This window comes from Colobus angolensis, unplaced genomic scaffold, assembly GCF_000951035.1.
Source record: "Colobus angolensis palliatus isolate OR3802 unplaced genomic scaffold, Cang.pa_1.0 Scaffold494, whole genome shotgun sequence".
In the NCBI taxonomy this organism is placed as follows: Eukaryota; Metazoa; Chordata; class Mammalia; order Primates; family Cercopithecidae; genus Colobus; species Colobus angolensis.
In genome coordinates, this window is record NW_012118421.1 from 215783 (window position 1) to 220795 (window position 5013).

Below are 5013 nucleotides of genomic sequence, written 5' to 3' on the forward strand. Positions count from 1 at the left end.
AAAAGTGTTCCTATTTCTCCACATCCTCTCCAGCATCTGTTGTTTCCTGACTTTTTAATGATTGCCATTCTAACTGGCGTGAGATGGTATCACATTGTGGTTTTGATTTGCATTTCTCTAATGACCAGTGATGATGAACTTTTTTTCATATGTTTGTTGACTGCATACATGTCTTCTTTTGAGAATTGTCTGTCCATATCCTTTGCCCACTTTTTGATAGGGTTGTTTGATTTTTTCTTGTAAATTTGGTTAAGTTCTTCATAGATTCTGGATATTAACCCTTTGTCAGATGGATAGATTGCAAAAATTTTCTTCCATTCTGTAGGTTGCCTGTTCACTATGATGATAGTTTCTTTTGCTGTGCGGAAGCCCTCTAGTTTAATTAGATTCCATTTGTCAATTTTGGCTTTTGTTGCCATTGCTTTTGGTGTTTTAGTCATGAAGTCTTTGCCCATGCCTGTGTCCTGAATGCTATTGCCTAGGTTTTTTAACTAGGATTTTTATGCTTTTACGTCTTTTTTTTTTTTGAGATAGAGTCTTGTTCTGTCGCCCAGGCTGGAGTGCAGTGGAATGATCTTGGCTCACTGCAACCTCCACCTTCCAGGTTCATGCGATTCTCCTACCTCAGCCTCCTGAGTAGCTGGGATTACAGGTGCACACCACCACACCCGGCTAATTTTTTGTGTATTTTTAGTAGAGACAGGGTTTCACTACATTGGCCAGACTGGTCTCGAACTCCTGACCTCGTGAGCCGCCCACCTCAGCCTCCCAAAGTGCTGGGATTACAGGCGTGAGCCACCGTGCCTTTAGGTCTTACATTTAAGACTTTAATCCATCTTGAGTTAATTTTTGTATAAGGTGTAAGGAAGGGGTCCAGTTTCAGTTTTCTGCATATGGCTAGCCAGTTTTCCCAGCACCATTTATTAAGTAGAGAATCCTTTCCCCAGTGCTTGTTTTTGTCAGGTTTGTCAAAGATCAGATGGTTGTAGATGTGTGGTGTTATTTCTGAGGCCTCTGTTCTGTTCCATTGGTCTATATATCTGTTTTGGTACCAGTACCATGCTGTTTGGGTTACTGTAGTCTTGTAATATAGTTTGAAGTCAGGTAGCATGATGCCTCTAGCTTTGTTCTTTTTGCTTAGAATTGTCATGGCTATGCAGTCTCTTTTTTTCGGTTCCATATGAGATTTAAAGTAGTTTTTTCTAATTCTGTGAAGAAAGGCAGTGGTAGCTTGATGGGGATAGCATTGAATCTATAAATTACTTTTGGCAGTATGGCCATTTTCACAACATCAATTCTTCCTATCCATGAGCATGAAATGTTTTTCCATTTGTTTGTGCCCTCTCTTATTTCCTTGAGTAGTGGTTTGTAGTTCTCCCCCTTGTAAGTTGTATTCCTAGGTATTTTTTTCTCTTTGTAGCAATTGTGAATGAGAGTTCATGATTTGGCTCTCTATTTATTATTGGTGTATAGGAATGCTTGTGATTTTTGCACATTGATTTTGTATCCTGAGACTGCTGAAGTTGCCTTGCATCCCAGGGATGAAGCCACCTTGATCATGGTGGATAAGCTTTTTGATGTGCTGCTGGGTTCGGCTTGCCAGGATTTTATTGAGGATTTTCACATCAATGTTCATCAGGGATCTTGGCCTGAAATTTTCTTTTTTTGTTGTGTCTCTGCCAGGCTTTGGTATCAGGATGATGCTGGCCTCATAAAATGAGTTAGGGAGGATTCCCTCTTTTTCTGTTGTTTAGAATAGTTTCAGAAGGAATGATACCAGCTCCTCTTTGTACCTCTGGTAGAATTTGGCTGTGAATCCATCTGGTCCTGGACTTTTTTTGGTTGGCAGGCTATTAGTTACTGCCTCAATTTCAGAACTTGTTATTGGTCTATTCAGGGATTCAACTTCTTCTTTGTTTAGACTTGGGAGGGTGTATGTGTCCAGGAATTTATCCATTTCTTCTATATTTTCTAGTTTATTTGCATAGAGGTGTTTATAGTATTCTCTGATGGTAGTTTGTATTTCTGTGGGATCAGTGGTGATATCCCCTTTATCATTTTTTATTGCATCTATTTGATTATTCTCTCTTTGCTTCTTTATTAGTCTAGCTAACGGTCTATCAATTTTGTTGATCTTTTCAAAAAACCAGCTTCTGGATTCATTGATTTTTTGGAGGGTTTTTCATGTCTCTATCTCTTTCAGTTCTGCTCTGATCTTAGTTATTTCTTGTCTTCTGCTAGCTTTTCTAGCTTTTGAATTTGTTTGCTCTTGCTTCTCTAGTTTTTTTTTCCACCAGTTGTCAAATGATCCTTTGTTGAAGTATTTTCCTTTGTGCTTAACTGGCTGCGCATTCCATAGCACCACTGTTGACGTCATCTATGATGTCATGAGGGTGGCAGCCAACAACATTACAGCCCACGGACTGGGCAGTCCCCAGGATCTCTTTAATGGTTCCAGAGAGTTCTCTGGCTAAGGATTGGTGCCACATCTGTCGAGCAATGTTGACAGTCTCATCATAAGTGATATTCCCACTGTGTTTAATGTTTTTCTGTTTCTGTCTCTTGGTGGTTCATTAAGAGCTTTGATGATCAGGGCAGAGGCAGAAGGCGCCACTTCACTCTGGGCCTGTCTGTTCTGAATGGTCAGTTTCACTGTAATCCTCAGGCCCTTCCAGTCACCCGTTGCGTTGGCAATGTCATCACCATCCTTTTATGGAGACAGACCCAGAGGGCCGATGTTGGGGGCCAGGGCAGAAGTGGCACTGACTTCACCTCTGGTGCACCTCAGGTATACGACTTTGATCTCGTTGGGGTCAAACTTTGGCGGCATGGTGGAGGCAGCTGGTGTCGGATGAACGCGGATTCGGGGCGACCGAAGAAAGTTGCACCTTGGCCTCCTCTGAGGCAAAAGCTGAGAACTCTCTAGTTCTTTTAATTGTGATGTTAGGGTGTTGATTTCAGATCTTTCCTGCTTTCTCTTGTGAGCATTTAATGTTATACATTTCCCTCTAAACACTGCTTTAGATGTGTCCCAGAGATTCTGGTACATTGTGTCTTTGTTCTCATTGGATTCAAAGAACTTATTTATTTCTGCCTTAATTTTGTTGTTTACCCAGTAGTCACTCAGGAGCAGGTTGTTCAGTTTCCTTGTAGTTGTGTGGTTTTGAGTGAGTTTCTTAAGGGAATTGCTGGCAAGATGGTCAAATAGGAACAGCTGCGGTCTGCAGCTCCCAGCGAGATCGTTGCGGAAGATGGGTGATTTCTGCATTTCCACCTGAGGTATCTGATTCATCTCACTGGGACTGGTTGGACAGTGGGTGCAGCCCCCAGAGGGCGAGCCAAAGCAGGGTAGGGTGTCACCTTACCCTGGAAGCACAAGGAGTCAGGGAACTCCCTCCCCTAGCCAAGGGAAGCACTAAGAGACTGTGCCGTGAGGAACACTGCACTCCAGCACAGATACTGCGCCTTTCCCATGGTCTTCACTTTTTTTTTTTTTTCAAGACAGGGTCTTGTTCTGTCACCTAGGCTGGAGTACAGTGGTGCGATCTTGACTCACTGCAACCTCCGCCTCCCGGGTTCAAGCAGTTCTCCTGTCTCAACCTCCTGGGATTACAGGTGCATACCACCACGCCCAGCTAATTTTTGTATTTTTAGTAGAGATGGGGTTTCACCATGTTGGCCAGGCTGGTCTCGAACTCCTGACCTCGTGATCCTTCCGCCTCAGCCTCCCAAAGTACTGGAGTTACAGGCGTGAGCCACCGTGCGTGGCCGAGTGACATACATTTTTAGCTCTATTAAGAAAGAGTTCAAGCTAAGAGTCTTTGATCTGCTAGGATTTCTAACATGTGAACTCTACATGCTTTCTGTAATTCTACCAGATGTAGCCAAATTGTTCATAGTGAGTCCATCAACTTCTAACTAGCTTTAGTTACAGATCTCTTGCCTCCTATTATTATACAGGATGGATTTTTCAGATGCAGGTGTTCTTTTGATTTGTGGTTTGCCCATTTCCCTCCAAGAAGTTGTCAAAAATGGCCTGAACTGGTGGAAACTTTACCATAGTTTATGCTGAGATAGTATTATTATGCCAGTCAGTAAGTTAAACAAATGCAGTACTTTGAAGACTCTGACCTAGTTAGTTTAGACTTTAGAGTGAAAAAAGCTGAAATGAAATAGAGGAAGGGTATTAAGAAAGAAGCATATAGCTTGGGGAAAAAGATATCTATTTTTTCATTCTGTTTATTGTATTCTTTTTTTTTCTGTCTCTCTCTTTTTTTTTTTTTTTTTACCTCCTCTTTGACCCACATATGATCCAAAAGTATTTTGTTTAGTTTGGAGATTTTCCCGTTATGTTTCCATTATTGATTTCTAGTTTGATTTCATTGTAGCCACAGATTACATTTTACAAAATTTCAGTTCTTTTAAATTTAAGGTTTGTTTGATGGCCCAGGGTATGATCTATCTTGGTGTATGTTCTGCGGGAACTTGAAAAGAAATTGTGTTCTGTTGTTGTGTGGGAGTGTTTCCAAACCTAAATGTTACTGATGTTATTGTTTAGTTCTTTTATATCATTGCTGATTTTCTGCCTAGTTGTTCTAGTCATTGTTAAGAGGGAAGTGTTGAAGTCTCCATCTGTAATTGTAGGTTTGTCTATTTCTCCTTTCAGTTCTATCAGCTTTTGCTTCATATGTTTTGCGGCCCTAAATGCGTGCACACTTCAGATTAACATTCTTGGCTGAGTGCCATCATTGCTTATGCCTATAATTCCAGCACTTTGGGAGGCCGAGGCGGGTGGGTCGCTTGAGCTGGGGATTTTGAGACTAGCCTGGGTAACATGGTGAAACCCCATCTCTACCAAAAATACAAAATCTAGCCAGGCATGCTGCTGTGTGCCTGTGGTCCTAGCTACTCAGGAGACTGAGGTGGGAGGGTCACTTAAATTGAGGGAGGTTGAGGCTGCAGCGAGCTGAGATTGTGCCACTGCATTCCAGCCTGGTGACAGAGTGAGACCCT

General features: G+C 42.0%; 1 pseudogene; it reads right to left on the reverse strand.

Annotated features, from left to right (window-relative positions):
• Positions 1-2336: 2336 nt before the first annotated feature.
• LOC105524270 lies at positions 2337-2890 on the reverse strand (annotated as a pseudogene).
• Positions 2891-5013: the final 2123 nt, after the last annotated feature.